General features: G+C 44.2%; 2 pseudogenes; both read right to left on the reverse strand.

Moving 5' to 3' along the window:
• Positions 1–3,073: 3,073 nt before the first annotated feature.
• LOC123081581 (F-box protein At5g07610-like) lies at positions 3,074–9,541 on the reverse strand (annotated as a pseudogene).
• Positions 9,542–12,947: 3,406 nt separating this feature from the next.
• LOC123081591 (putative F-box protein At1g32420) lies at positions 12,948–14,426 on the reverse strand (annotated as a pseudogene).
• Positions 14,427–16,346: the final 1,920 nt, after the last annotated feature.

Raw genomic sequence — 16,346 nt, forward strand, 5'->3', positions numbered from 1 at the left:
AGGCTGTACTGACCAATGTATTTTTTCTGTGTTTAGATGCACAATTCGAATCCACAATCTCTTTTGAAGTACTGGATGCACTTCATGTACAAACTGGACAATCTCTTAGGAAGTATCAGGGTTTCGGACGAAGACTCATCTGTTACACCGGCTATTCAATATTTTAATAACTCAGTACAACTCCAGACTTTTTCCGCGTTCAGATGCAGAATTCAAATCCACGTCATCAACTTTCAACTGTTTCTGACATAATTTGCTATTTTCGATGCGTTTACTGATTTGTTTTCACAGCTAAATCACCATGAAAGTGAAAAGCAGTACAAAATGAACTCTGAAAAGGTTGAAACCTGGCAATGCATCATCATTTCACCCGCATAGCATGTACAAAAAAGTAGAGAGGGTTACAGCAAAAACTGGATGCACTTCGTGTACAAACTGGATAATCTCTTAGGAAGTATCAGGGTTTCAGACGAAAACCCATCTGTTACACCGGCTATTCAATATTTTAATAACTTAGACAACAATGCATCCAGAAAACGACACAAACATGTACATATATTTGTAATTCACCAAAATGTCACAAAATAACTTGTTAAGACATGTAATGTTGTTCATTTTTACTTTTTTCTAGTCTACCGTCTTATTACAACTAAGACAACTAGGTTGCCCTATTACAATTTATGATTTAAACTCAAATCAAGTATCCATGGGCCAAATAAAAATTATATTATTTAAAAATGAGAAATATATGATAAAAATATTATATTTGAATATCAATGGTTACTGGTTAAAATTAAATTTTAAAAAAATGAGTTATATATAATTTTAAACAAGTAAAAATATTTGGTATAAATTCATAATAATCGTGTAATATTAACTATAAACTGAGGAAGAAAGTTGTCTCTTTTGGATCACATTGCGGTGAAACATCAGTGAAAAAAATACAAAGTTTGATTTGGCTGCATAAAACAAAACGTGGAAGCTCCGATCACAAGTAACCCAGTGATTCAGTTACTTTGCCGAGAAGTTCACCCACTAACTTTATATGTAGTACCCTATCCCCAATATAAACTCGAACGTCTCTGATCATTTCCCTAACAACAGACTCTTTAACACTAGCAACTAATACCCAAGCCTCAATTTCCGGGGGCGTTTTCGCTCCATTATTCACCCACTTGGCCGAAAATGACTCTTGGGTAAGTTTGTATATGGCACGTGTATTATTTTGGTACATGGCTGTGTAGAAATGAGTGGTGTGCCCAAGTTTTGATTTGAAATTTTTTGAATGTGTGTGCAGGTTGGTTTGGTTGGTTTAGTATTTTTTGTTGGGTGTGGGCCAGTTTCTGCGGTGAAGTTCACGTCCTGACAGAACTTTTTGCTTCGATGCTTCTTCGGGTTTTTGATTGGCCGCTGTTCGCCCAGATGTCCCATCGCCGTCGATCTGTGCCGCTGTTGGGTTTTTGATTGGCCGCTGTTGGCCCAGTTGTCCTGTCGGTGTCGATCTTTGCCGTTGTTGGGCCAGGTTGCTTTCTGGCTTTCTATTCGTCATTGGGTCGTGTACCAGTTGCTGTTGGGTCAATCGTTGTGTGGCAGTCTGATCCTTTCGCTGTCGTTGCATGTGTGCCTCTGCTGGCTGTTCCCGAGCGGTGCCGCTTCGCAGTCTTTGTTCGGGAGTTCGCTAGATCTTGCCGTTTACCGAGCCTATAAATATATGGCTTCAATTCACGCCTAGCCCATGACTGTAGTCACAGCCTCAATGGGCCACGACTTACACCAAAATGTTAATCATGTATTTAAACTTTTCTAACAAATATCAACAATGTTAATCATGTATACAAAAATGTACAATATGTAAAAAAAAATATAGACATCAAAACGTATGTATGAAAAGATTTTTTTTGTTGGGAGTATATGAAAATATGTTAATCATGTATTTGTAAAAAGTTAAACATATATAAACAATGTGTACAATGTGTCTTAAAAAATGTAGACATGTGTTCAAAATATTAGACATCAAAATATTTGTTAAAAATGTCAATGATGTAGCTAAAAATTATTTAATATCTATAAAAAATGTTTCTAATGTACACAAATTTGTTAATAAAATGTGGTATAATATTCTTGAAAAATGGAGAAGATTTTTTTATAACAAATATTTGTTAGGTTCTTCACAAAAAATCTCATTTTGGAAATTCGAAAAATTGTAAATGAATATGCCGGAATTTGTCTTTTTCATGAGAGGTGGATCAAAAACTTTTTACACCCAACCATTTGATCAATTATACATTAAATATGGCCTAGTTGCTACAATATGGCCTAGTTGCTACTATGACCTTCCCCTCTATCGTTGCCCTCGTGTACCAGATGAAAGCAGAAAGAGCCAATGTATGGGTGATGGCAGAGGTGCGTTGTGAGGTTTGCTGATTGGAGTTGGTCAACCAGCGCCTTCCCTTGCAGTGCAAATGCATGCCATTACAGCCTACCTCCTTGTTATGCTTTTTGTGCCCATTACATGCTTAACAAGAATGCACATAGCTTACTGTCCTGAACCTAATCAGGAACACACGCAGTCTTTCAGCCATGACAACAACGAGGCTAATGATCCAGGTACATTTTACTCACCACAACTCCTACTCTGTGCTCCATTTCTGTTATTAATGGACAACAACGCAAGCTTAACATATAACATTGGTGGCCAACAAGTTGCAGACTAAATGTAATCTTTCAGGAAACTAAAAGATTTCAAACATAGAGAATATATTAGCTTACCACAAACGAGCTAAAAGAGTGGCATCAATAACTATTATATGAAGGCAAATAGATTAGTAAATAGGTCCATTCATACAACTAAACATTCCCATTAGAGAGCATTCTTCATGGCTAATCAACATTGTTCAAAGCAACAAAAGGGCATGCACTCAGACACTAACAGAAAAAAAAATAGAGGTGCGAAAGGGCGCGCGCCCTATTGTATGCCTAATCCGACACACAGCTTCAGAACTACAAGATTTAGCATATACCCAACAACCGATGTCTACTAAGTCACTAGTGCCACACTGAGTACACCAAGTCTCTAGTGACCATCTGATTTCCACTCCGCAAAATAGGGAATGTAAGGAAGACCTCCCAGGAAATCTCCAGAAGAAGAAATAACATGCACTTTCTGACTAGTCATATCATATGACAATGCCTTCTCCTTATTGTCAATAAGGAAAATCAAGTCACAATCCGGATGAATTGCAAACGTTCGGTAGTATTCACCTTCTGTGAGAGAATCTCGTCCGATCAGTTCCAAGCAGTTAACGGTACACTTTAGGTTCCATTGTCCAGTAGCATAATTCTCAAGAATCCAAACAGAGAGTTGGCAACCATCTTGGTTGTCTATACTCGAAGCATACAAGCGTCCCTGGGACTGCCCAACGAAAGGAACGACACTGTGGTTGTTCATAATGGCGGGTGGCATTTCAATTTTCGGCAAGCATTTCCATTCATGTCCACTGTGACTATTGACATACGAGGATACAAGTGCATAGTGCCATTCAGGAAGGCACCAAACCGATGTGTTCTGAGATAATGACACGGACCCTGCACGGAAGTGCATCCCCCAGTTTCTGATGAGTAGAACATTGCCGTGAACAGGCAAGCATGTCTTGACATCAGGGACACAAATAACACAAAGGTTCCAGTGCCATCTGCCAGATCGATTATTGGAAAGAGGATGGGCGCGAACCTTAGATTCTATGGAGACGACGGCGAGGCCGGGCAGCAGCAGCAGCGGCGATGGGGAAGAACGGGATGGATCCTCCTCGTCGCGGCGTTCCCCTCCATGGGCGGCCGTCGGTTCCCCGTACACATGCCCGTGCTCGCCTCCTCCTTCTCCTGGCGGCAATGCCTCCGCCGGCTTCTCGTACCCATGCTCGCCTTCGCCTCCTCCTCCTCCTCCTCCTCCAGGCGGCATTGCCTCTAGTGGCTCAAATGTCGCCAAGCCTAGGGTTAGGGTTTGTGCGAAGGGGAACGGAGACATGGAGCTTGCGTTGGAGTGTGCGGTGTCATCGTCACTAGTCACTCACTCACTGCGACCCACTACCTTTGAGAAAGAATGGGAACGGGCTGGGCTGCTGAGGTCGGCCAAATTGATTCTGACAGTTTTCTTGGCCTGCTCTTCAAGTGTTGTTGGAGGGTGGACAACACTCCCTAGCCGCTCCCCGCAGCGGCCCGGGAGAAACCCTAGATCGTCGCCACCACCACCACCTTTCCTCGCTCTCCCCTTCTCAGGTCAACGTTTCTCGACGAGCTGCATCGCGCAACGGTGACTGAGCTTGTCGGCAGGCTCAACGTCATAGTCGTATACATGGATGGTGGATGTTGTGGTGTATCAGCCCTTCTTATTCATCGTTGTCGAGGAGAGGACATACGTAGTGTTGTTCCTTGGTCATGTGGATAATCATCGCGGTAACTGAATAAATAACCGATTACTCCATAAAGTTTGGAATCCTTTGAGTGCGGCATTTGTTAGGACGGACGGAGCCCTTTTTGAAACAAATATCAAATATATTTAATAGTTTTAAAAAATCATTTTTTTCTATAAATACATATACATATTCTTTAAGTGTCCATGAAGTTTTGATTTGCACGCTACACAAAACAAGTCTGGCCTAAATACAACAAAGAAAAGGCCCACTTTAATCTATGTAATTTTTGTGTGTGCACCGCATATGAGCATATATATTAATTAACATTTTACGTGTATACTATAAATATATGCTTATGTGTTTATTGTTTTTAGATTTTTTGAGCTGTGAAAATAGTTTTTTTTTAGAAAATAGCGGGCTCAGCATGTCTCCCATATGCACTTTTCAGGAATCCTTGGGTTGTTGTATAGACAGCTGAAAATTTTATCAATTACTCATTTTTCATCACATACAAGTATATACAATATAAAATACTTCACAGTTCTATCTAGAAATGTCTACCAAAATGTGGCTTGCACATCCTTTCAAGGCGGTGGCAGTGCATCTTGTCCAATCTCATTGTGGTTGCCACAATAATTTGATACTCTGAAGTAATCTAAAATATATCAAATCAAGAAGTATTTAGTACCGCACATGATCATATTGATTTAAAATGCATTATAAACACAAGAAAGTTTACAGGTATCTTCAACTAACAGAAAATCCCCAAATAGCATGGATTTTCAAACAAGCACCGTCTGTCAGTCTAACCAGAAGCTTATTCATATTCAGAATATCAATCCCGTGGTAAAATTTGTACTGTTACATCATGAAAATTTAGAGAATGTCAAAAGAAAAAGAACTCCCAATTGAAAGAACCGGCCAAGGCCATATCTTCTCTGCTCTACCCTAACTCCTACAGTCCATACAGTACCCATCACACCATCTGGTTTCGGCACATGTACTTTTTGCCATGTGGCACCCAATTAACTAACTTTAGACAGAAGATAAGGTGAAGGCACGATCCAAGTCGCCAAGAGGTCGTGGATTTCTTTATATTTTTTTCAAAGGACATATTTATTAGAAAAAAGAAGAAAGATGTAAAAAAAAATCCTGTTCATCGAAAAGGTCTCCGATAAGATAGGCTGCAATGTTCTGAGAATCATCGTCTCCATCCAAATGGATCAGTTTCTAAATAGGAATAACCAACCAAAAAATCCAATGATCCAACATCCTAAGACCTTTGAAAGGCAATGCACGTATGTATTGATGTAGAAACTTCACTCTGTATTCATATAATGTGTTCCGGCCTTCGATTCGAGGGTTCTAGTCCTGAACCAAACAAAGCAACAAGTAGCAAGCTTTCCACTACGTGAAGAGAAGAAGAGCTCAGATCATATGTTGAGTTCAGCTCATATGCGAGTCAAGTAACCTGTAGGTAGAAGATCTTGAGATTGCTGAGCTTGCAACACTTCTTCGCGAGCGGATCAACCCCGATGTCTGCCACCGAGGTGATTCAGCTCACTTTTAGCCCAACAGCAGCCGCCGTCAGTGTGGCGACGTATGCATACCGGCAAGCAAAAGCTCATAGCAGGCACACACGTAACTTGTGAACTCTGATGAGAGTGAAGAAGCTCCTATATATAGCCTATATATAGTCCTATTTGCAGCCTCAACGGGGAGCCAGATTCTTTTTATACAGAACAGGCAGAAGACACCACCATATTTAGATTATGGAAAGTAACAAAGATTCAATACAAAAGAAAGACAAACAGCTAGAACTATGTGACAACACGGACAGAAAAGATAAGTCGAGATCATTAACTTTTGTACTCATGGGTACTACTGCAGCATCCTAGTGTGCTTCTACCTCCTCGCCATCTTTTTTTTTTGCATGGTAATACGTGTCTTATTCATATCATAAAGAACAAAGTACAAGTCACGTAATAACCGACATGACAAAACTGAAAAGATAGCAGAACATCTCTGAGCTTGACACTAACGCCCGTCAACTGCCTCCGGCACCACCACAGCAGCCACCGAAAAAAAGAATGACGGATCACCTCCTCACCCGAGCTCAACGCGGCTCCATCGCTGATATGCAGCTTTGCGGACCTCCAAGGTGGCTCACCAAAAGTGAAGCCATTGCCGTTGAACGGATCAGACCGGGGCAACACCCCGGACACGCCATCGAACTCCAGATCTGGCACCCCACCATGACTAAGACGCCGAAGGAGGAAACCATACCTGCCATCCACGAACCACGAACCCAGCACATGTTCCGTCTTCCAGATGTCGTCGATGCAGACCACAATCTGCATCCGCTCCTGGACTACCTCCCAAGCTCCACGCCGACGCTGGAGCAAACGTTGTCGCAACGACGGAGCCCGAGGACACAGGTCCACCACGAGGATGCCGCTGCCGCCACGCCATCCTTGCTTGAACAAACTGATTTCCAGACCCATCCCCAACCATAGGACCGATGGCCTCGTCAGGAAAGGATCCGAAGAATATTTATTCAGCATCGCCATCGTCGCCGCCGAAGCAAAAACGATGAACAACCTAAAAACCTAGACTACGGATGAGTAAAAACGATCCACACGTGTGGATCCGGCGACCCCCCTCACCACCGACGACCGAAGTCGCCGGCGGAGGGGAGCCGCCGGAGAACGGCGTTGGAAGATCGGCCCCTGGCGGCGGCTAGGGTTGCAGCCGCCAGGTACGAGAGGAAAACAGCGGCTAGGCTATTCCTCCTCGCCATCTGTTAGTGTACTTTCTAACTAAGCAAGTTTCCTGCATTTAAACAACACTCGTATTTATACATGTCAACGATTTACCTCCAAGAAATCAAGGTTGACCACCGGGGTTAGTCCTATTGCCCATCATCAACTTCACAACTTTGGCATGATGGATACTATCTGTCACTATTTGGCACGAGGTGAAAGAGTGGCATCAGTTATATATATATATATATATATATATATCATTACACGAAAGCAAATAGATTAGTGACTAAGTTCATTCATACAGCTAAACATTTTCATTGGAGGGCCAGTGACAGATTCTCCATGGCTAACCAACATTGTTCAAAGGCAACAAACTGAAGTACGCCAACATTCATACATGCACCCAGACACCAACAGAATGAAAAATTGAAGTACGTGTACGGCTTATCCAAAACACAGCTTCAGACTACAAGATTTAGCATATACCCAACAACTGATGTCTACTAAGTCGCCTAGTGCCACGCTGAGTACGCCAAGAGTCTTTAGCGACCATATGATGTCCATTCCACAAAACATGGAACGCCAAGTCTTAACCAACATTGTTCACAGCAAATGACGGGCATACACCCAGACATCAGCAGAATAAAAACCTAAAGTGCATGTACGACTTATCCAACACACCGCTTAAAAACTAGAAGATTTACCATGTACCCAACAACTGATCATGTCTACTAAATCGCTAGTGCCATGCTGAGTACGAAGTCATTAGTGACCATTTGTCTTCCATTCCGCAAAACAGGGAGTGTAAGGTAGACCTTCCAGTAAATGTCCAGAAACACAGATAACATGCACTTGTCCGTTATTCATATCGTAGGACAATACCTTCTCCTTACCGTGGTAAGGAAAATTGATTCACATTCTGGATGAATTGCAAACATCTGGTAAAACTCATATTCTTTGCGACAATCCCTTCCGAACAGTCCCAAGAAATTAATAGTACACCTTAGGGTCCACTGTTCACTATCATAATTCTCAAGAACCTAAATAGAGAGTTGGCAACCATTTTGACTGCATATACACCAAGCATACAAACGCCCCTGGGACTGCCCGATGGAAGGATAACCATATTTGTTTTTCATGGCAGGTGGCATTTTAATTTCCCTCCAATCATTCCCTTCCATGTCAACTGTGACTATGGACAAATAATTAGACAAATGCATAATGCCATTCAGGAAGGTGCATTTTGAATGAGAAAACCAGTATGTTTTGAGAGCATCCTCGTGACCCTGTCCCTGCACAGAAGTCCATCCCCTAGTATCCGATGGGTAGAACATCACCATGAGCGGGCTGTGATCTGAGATCCAGGTCGCAAATACTCCCTCCGTCCGGAAATACTTGTCGAAGGAATGGACGTATCTAGACGTATTTTAGTGTTGAATACATTCATTTTTAGTCATTTCTATGATAAGTATTTCCGGACGAAGGAAGTACCACGAAACGGGAAGGAAGTCAAGGAACTTCTGCGTCAAAACCCAAAATGTAATCACCGTGGGAGAAATGCGAAAGGCAACCATGTGCTTGGTTTCCCCATTCTATAGGAGGCAACGAGGTCCACTCCTGGGTAGCAGGATTGCAAACAACATAATCGAATTCATCAACCTCGGGCTATCTGAAGCACTGACCAGGAAACGAATTCCAACCGCATTGCATAGGATGGGACGATTTCCAGCATTTACAGAGGAGAAGGCTGGTGCTGCATTGTTGGACGGTGAACTGTTTATAAGTGCCGCGCAAGAAAGGAAGATCAGGGTCCACCATCGGAGGGCCTTTCCCTGACAAATTGTGGAATCACCAACCGCCAATCCTATAGAAGAAGCCGGAGAGCGCCTGCGGTGACCTCTTGCGGACGCCGTGGTCTGAGCAGAGCGCAAGCCATGTTCTAGACACGCACTTGAAGCGGCATAGCAACTTGTAGGGCACCCCGCGACAGGATCTCCATGAGGATGTCCTCGGAGAAGCTCATCTCGGCCTGCTCATGCAGACGCTTCTTCTGCTCCTCCTAAAAAATTGCAGAGACCATTCCTTTAGGTTCCCAGTACGATATGCAAAATCGATTACTATAAAGAGGATGAGCGCAAACCTCAGACTCTACGAGGATGACAGCGACGCTGGGCAGCAACGGCGGCCGAGAGGAACGGGATGGATCATCCTCGTCGCGGCGTCCCATTCCATGGGCGGCCGTCGGTTCCCCGTACCCGCGCTCGCCTCCTCCTGCCCCTGGCGGCATTGCCTCGGCCGGCTCCCCGTACCCGTGATCGTGCTCGCCTCCTCCTCCTCCTGGCGGCATTGCTTCCACCGGCTCGAACGTCGCCGAGGCTAGGGTTCGGGAAGGGGAACGTGGCGGCTGGCTTGTTGGAGTGTTATGTTATGTCGTCGTCGCTGACTCAGGCAGCTAGGCTCCGTGAGAGAGGCCGGACTTCCTGTGGTCGGCCCAATTAATTCTGACTTCTGAGATTTTTCTCGGCCTGTCGTGTGGAGAAGCATGAAGTATTCATGCACAAAAGTATAAAGGACGTATAAATCATTTACAAATGTAATCGTGTTACTCTACACCATCCTTTGTTTTTTCAGTCATGTTGCTGCGTTGATTTTTAGTTAAGCAGATGGTCCAAGTCGATGGGCCTTCAATGCCCGATTTTTTTTTTTTGCGGGGTGAAAAGGGTTTTCATTACTCAAGGTGGAGAGAGATTCTCCAAACAAAGTTGAGGTACATTAGCAGGGCCCGAACGAAGCCAGACTGCTGTCCTAGCTTCTACACGACCAAATAAGGCTAGTCTATGGCCGACAACATTTTGAAGCCTGCTTACATGAGTAATGGAACACTCCCTTTCACCAAGAAGCTCTTTAACTTCCTTGATTATCATCGCATTCTGCGATCTGTCCTCCGTACGCGCATGGATGGAATCAACAACATTTTTTGAATTGGCCAAGAAGCTCTTTAACTTCCTTGATTTTTCAATGCCCGATATAACTTCACAATGACCTCTCTTTACTGTGGTGATATCTTCCATTTGTATCTCAGTAAGGCACCTCACTTTCTTGCTGCATGTTGATTTGTAGAATACTCTGCCCGTTGCCACAGTTGCACCTTCGGGCATATACAAAACATGCATTTATATTTCACAAGAAAATAGTACTCCCTCCAATCCAAAAAAAAGTGTCGTGCCTTTAGTTCAAAACTAAAGCTGAATTAAAGCCATGAAACTTTTTTTTGAATTGGAGGGAGTACTATTCTTTTGGTATGTCTATGTTTATGTTACATCATGTTTTAGTCAGAAGTTCTCGTTGTGTGCATTAACTAAAGTTTCATTGCAACTACAATCTTCGTACAGTTCCTCACTGTCACAATGTCTTTCCTGACCCGTTCGGCCTCATGTCGCATGAACAGATGAACATCTACGTCCCACGACACTCGCCATCCATGGGTGCAGCTACAAGGATCAACCCTGAAAAACCTTCAAAGCTTGGCTCAACATTTGATTGTCCATGTCGAGATGCAGTCACGACGCCGCACAAAAGATATCACGATGGAAAGTCGGCAACAACAAAAAAAGCAGCAGCCCAGGCAACACTCACAAAAGAATGGGAACACTCACCTGCCGAAGCCACAACACGTGGTCTTTTCACCACACAAAAGAAGGGCAGCTCAACATGGTGCGATGACAAGTGCTTACTTTGCAAAAGGTGCTCGAGGTCACATTATCTATGTCTGAAATCTTTTCATTTCCTCCAAGTATACAAGCTAAAAGTGCGACATCAGTTATCATTACACGAAAACAAATAGATTAGTGACTAAGGCCCACTTTTTGCAGGATTCTCCCAGAAGCTGCCCCTCTCTAGCTTCTGCTAGAATCTTTGACCCCCTTTTGTTTTACAATCCTACCTAATTAGACCCTAACTAGATAGGATTGTAAAACAAATGGGGCTCAAAAATTCTGGGAAAATCTATGTAGGGGTCAGATTCTGGGAGAATCACGCAAAAGAACTGGGCCTAAGTCCACACATACAGCTGAACATTCCCATTGGAGGGCCAGTGATAGAACTTTCATGGCTAACCGAACATTGTTCAAAGCAAAAGAAGGGCATACACACAGAGACCAACAGAGTAAAAACTGAAGTCCATGTATGACTTTTCCAACACATAACTTCAGAACTACAAGATTAAGCATATACCCAACAACTGATGTCTACTAAGTCCCTAGTGCCACGCTGAGTACGCCAAGTCCCAGATGGCCTAGGCCTCGTGCAATGAATAGAGAGAGCTCATGGGCTTGACTTCTTTTTCAGTGCCGACGATGAGCTTCCCTGGTTCAGGTGTGGATCCATCGAGATGCCCAAACAGTGAGGCAACTCGGATCTGAGGAAGAAGTTGGTCTACCATAGAAAGTAATTCGGTTGAAAATATGCTCTAAAGACAATAATAAAGTATTGTTTATTCCATGTTTGTAATTAGTGTATTATATTTCCGTGCTGCCATTGTGATGGCCCCAGAATGTGAGATTCAGAGGAAAAAAACAAAATCAGTGCTCCAAGATGCTCTAAAATATTTGTGAAGAAAAAAAAATTGAATGCCAGGGAGATAATTTTGTTGTAGAATTTTTTTAAAATTTTCTGATTTTCTACTATTGTTCTCGATTTTGGTACATTTAAGATCGGGCGCGGAAGAACACTTTCAGTGAAGATATGTGTATATGCTGCAACATACATGGAGAAACTAATCCACGGGAGATAAGATTTCACTTCCTAGCACATGCTCAATGGTCAGTTCACCGCCTCTCATAATAGCATTTTACGTGCCAAACCACCAATGCACACTCGCTTTACTGGGTTTGAAGTACGGCAATCCCTTCCAATTTTTTTGTCGACCTACCATGTGCCTCGCCCAAGAATGTACTGTATCTCTGTAGCTGCTAGAGGTCACATTATTTATCCTACCTTCCTGCTGTGGTCTGATTCAATGACACCCTTGCTTGATTCTGCAACTTGCATAGACTATATATTTTAGGTTTTATTCTTTATTTACGGGAGACAAAATAACAAGATACCTATTACTGACCGTGCTGGCGATATCCACCATCATTGTATGGCTGCCTAATCTTCTAGTGCATTATCTTATCGCCACTCGGCGGCCTTACAGGAAAATACAATGTACATATGACCTGCAGGAGCTGGAGCCGATGCATCGACAAACAACGCTGCTCACCAGCCTCCGACGCCAAGGAGTTTGCTTACTGGAGTGCCCACCAACGCCTAATCAGGACTCAGGAGCACACACACTTGCAGCCATGAAAACAACCCAGCTAAAGATCATCATTTAACATTGGTGGACAGCAAGTTGCTATTGAATAATGTATGCTTGAAGCAAACTAAAAGATTTCAAACATAGAAAATACACTAGTGACCGCACAGGCGCACACAGGCTAAAAGGGTGACATATAAATGTCTATTACATGAAAGCAAATATATTAGTTACTAGGTTGACTCATACAGCTAAACATTTCCATTGGAGGGCCAGTCATAGATTCTTCATGGCTAACCAACATATTGTTCAAAGCAAAAGAAATGCATGCACCCAAACGTCAACAGAAAAGAAAACTGAAGTGCATGCGTGACTTATCCAACACATAGCTTCAGAATTACAGGATTTAGCATATATCCAACAACTGATGTCTACTGAGTCGCCAGTGCCACGCTGAGTACATCAAAGTCTTTAGAGACCATATGTTTTCCATTCAGCAAAACAGGGAGTGTAAGGTAAACCTTCCAGAAAATCCCCAGAAGCACAGATAACATGCACTTGTTCATTATTCATGTCGTAGGACAATACCTTCTCCTTACTGTCAGTAAGGAAAATCAAATCACATTCTGGATGAATTGCAAACATTCGGTAGAGCTCATCTTTCCGACAATCGCTTCCAAACAGTTCCAAGCAGTTAACAGTACACCTTAGGGTCTACTGTTTACTATCATAACTCTCAAGAACCCAAACAGAGAGTTGGCAACCATTTCTATTGTCCATACGCCAAGCATATAAGCGTCCCTGAGACTGCCCAATGGAAGGTTCACCATAGCTATTTGCCATCGCGGGTGGTAATGTAATTCGCCTCCAAGCATTCCCCTCGATGTCCACTGTGACTATTGACCAATAATTAGACAAATGATGAATGGTTCCATTTAGGACGAAGGAGCCTTTTGGATCACCGAGCCAATAATGTGTTCTGAGATCATCGGGCTGACCCTGAATGGAAGCCATCCTCTTGTTTCCGATGAGTAGATCATTGCCATGGGCAGCCCATACGTGATTAGAGGCACAACTACCATAAAGCGGGAAGGAAAGTCGGGGCCGAAAAGCAAAGAGTATTTGCCTCGGGAGAAACGCGAAAGGTTGCCCAGTTGGATAGGAGGCAACGAAACCCATTCCTGGGTTGCAGGATTGCAGACAACATAATCGAATTGACCAGCCTCGGGCCAGCTGAACCATTGACCCCTGCCTTTTCGAGTATTATTCCAACCATATATAGGATGGGACGATTTCCAGCATTTGCAGAGGAGAAGGCTGGTGCTGCATAGCTGGACGCGGAAGTAGTTATAGGTGCCGCGCAAGAAAGAGAGATCAGGGTCGACAACCGGACGGCCTTTCCCGGATAAATTTTGGAAATGCCAACCGAAATTCCAGTGGAAGAAGCCAGAGAGCGTCTGCGGGGACCTCTTGCGGACGCATCGGTCCGAGCAGAGGGCGAGCCATGATCTGGACACACACTTGAAGCGGCATAGCGAGCTGTAGGGCACCCGTGAAAGGATCTCCATGAGGATGTCCTCCGGGAAGCTCACCTCGCCGGCCTCCTCATGCTTCCGTTTCTTCTAATAATAATAAAAATGACAGACGGTTCACTAAGGCTCCCGGTACCATCTGCCAGATACTCCCTCCGTTCCAATTTACTCATCGTGGTTTTAGTTCAAATTGAACTAAAACCACGACGAGTAAATCAGAATGGAGGGAGTAGATTATTGGAAAGAGGTTTTGGGTGCAAACCTCAGACCGTACGGGGATGAGGGCAAGATCAGGCCGCAACAGCAGCGGCAACGGAGAGGAACGGGATGGATCCTCCTCGTCGCGGCCTTCGTCCCCTTCGGCGGTCGCCGGTTGGCCGTGCCCGAGATCGCCTCTGGCTACTCCAACCGGCGGCATTGCCTCCCCCCGGGTCGACTCGAACTTCGCCTCGTCTAGGGTTTGGGAACGGAGAACGGAGGAGTTGTGTTGGGCCGTCGTTGAGACGATCCCGTGAGAACTAAAACAAGACGGGTTGGGCTGGGCTGGGCTGACGTGGTTGGCCCACCTAATTCCAAGATGCTGTCGGCCTACCTTGCTCGTCCAACTTCCAAGTGTTTTTTCTTTTCGAAAATGTTGGAAGAAAACAGTCTATCATCTCCCGTTGTGGGGCTCGAGATACATGGAGACATGCGCTTATGACATGCTCTATGTCGAGAAGCATATGGGCCCTTGCACCGGAGGAGTTTGTGGAGAAAGTCATTGATAGCCAAGAGGAGGATCCGAAGGCATGGCTGTTTGCTTTACATGAAATATTGGATGTGGAGGATTTCACTCGTTTGGTGGTTACGGCCTGGGCCATATGGGGTGCGTGGAGGAAAGCCGTGTATGAGGATATTTTCCAATCGCCTTTCGCCACCAACAACTTCATAACAAAATACTTGTCAGAATTAAAGCAAGTGAGTTGTCGGACTCAACGGCCTATGACGGTGCCTATTTCAAGACCGTCAACATGGCTTCCTCCTCCTCAGGGTTGTGCAAAGTTAAATGCAGATGCTGCTATCTCAGTGCGCAGCAGGTATGATGCTATTGCTTCAGTATGTAGAGATCAGCAGGGGGATTTCTCGGTGCGTCGGCCATTGTGGTGAAGCATACCATCGATCCAGCAACACTTGAAGCGATGGCAGTAAGGGAAGCTTTGTCCCTCGCGACAGATCTTTATGTCCAAGATATGCATGTCGCATCGGATTGCAAGACGGTGGTAGATGACGTGAGCAAGGGCACGTCCACGGTGTATGGGTCGGTGATCAAAGAAATTATAGACAGATCTTCAGAGTTTCATTTTTGTAACATAGTTCATGAATTTAGGAGCTCCAATTTCGAAGCTCACAACCTCGCAAAGCATGCACTTACTCTCCAGGTTGGCCGCCATGTTTGGTTAGGTCAACCGGGAAATCTTTCTTTCGTCCCTGTAAACATTATGACGGGATAATAAAGGCTTTGCGAGTTTGTCTCAAAAAAAATTCCCGTTACATGCTTTTTTTGCGGGTGGAAATATTGTATTACTCAAGCCATCAAAGAGTTACAATCAGCGGTGACTAGCTCTAGCACTGTCGGGGGTCCTGAACCAATCCAAGTCATGGTTCTTCCCTCGGTACGAGCAAAGTTTGCTAGACTATCACTAACCTGATTTTGAGTTCGGTTTAGATGAGTAATACAACTTTCACGGAGAGATAAGAGATATCTAATCTCTTTGACTACTGAAGCATAAATAGACCTATCTTTCTCTTGCTCTTGGATCAGCTTTATAGCAACAAGTGAATCCATCTCAATGGCCACTGGACAATCACTTCGCTGGATCGCTAGAGATAACCCTTCCATGCAAGCACACAACTCCGCCTCCAAAGCTTCACGACATGAGTAGAGTGTTCTGCATACTGAAAAGATTACGCCTCCCAAGGGATCCCGTAACACCATACCTGCTTCTGCCCTGCCAGCATCAAAAGATCCATCCGTGTTTAAATTCACCCACCCCTCCGGTGGTGCAGCCCACTTGGGGACGGGAGGCGGGGGCAGGGTATCATCCTTGAGTAGCAGGCGGTCATAGGAGATGACTGATTTCCCCTTGGCTGGATCCATGTGTGTGTGTTTGTTTTAATAGCAATTAGAGACTCCAGATAGCTCACAAGGAACCTTCTTGATACTTCAAGAGGCGGCGGAATCTTATTGTGCACTATCTCATTACGTATGAACCAACACCTCCAGAGTGTCATAAGAATCATGGACCTCTGTATTTCATGCAGTGGTTGTAGGACATGGAACAACCATTTCCTTCCCGAC

Source organism: Triticum aestivum, chromosome 1B, assembly GCF_018294505.1.
Source record: "Triticum aestivum cultivar Chinese Spring chromosome 1B, IWGSC CS RefSeq v2.1, whole genome shotgun sequence".
Lineage (NCBI taxonomy): Eukaryota > Viridiplantae > Streptophyta > Magnoliopsida > Poales > Poaceae > Triticum > Triticum aestivum.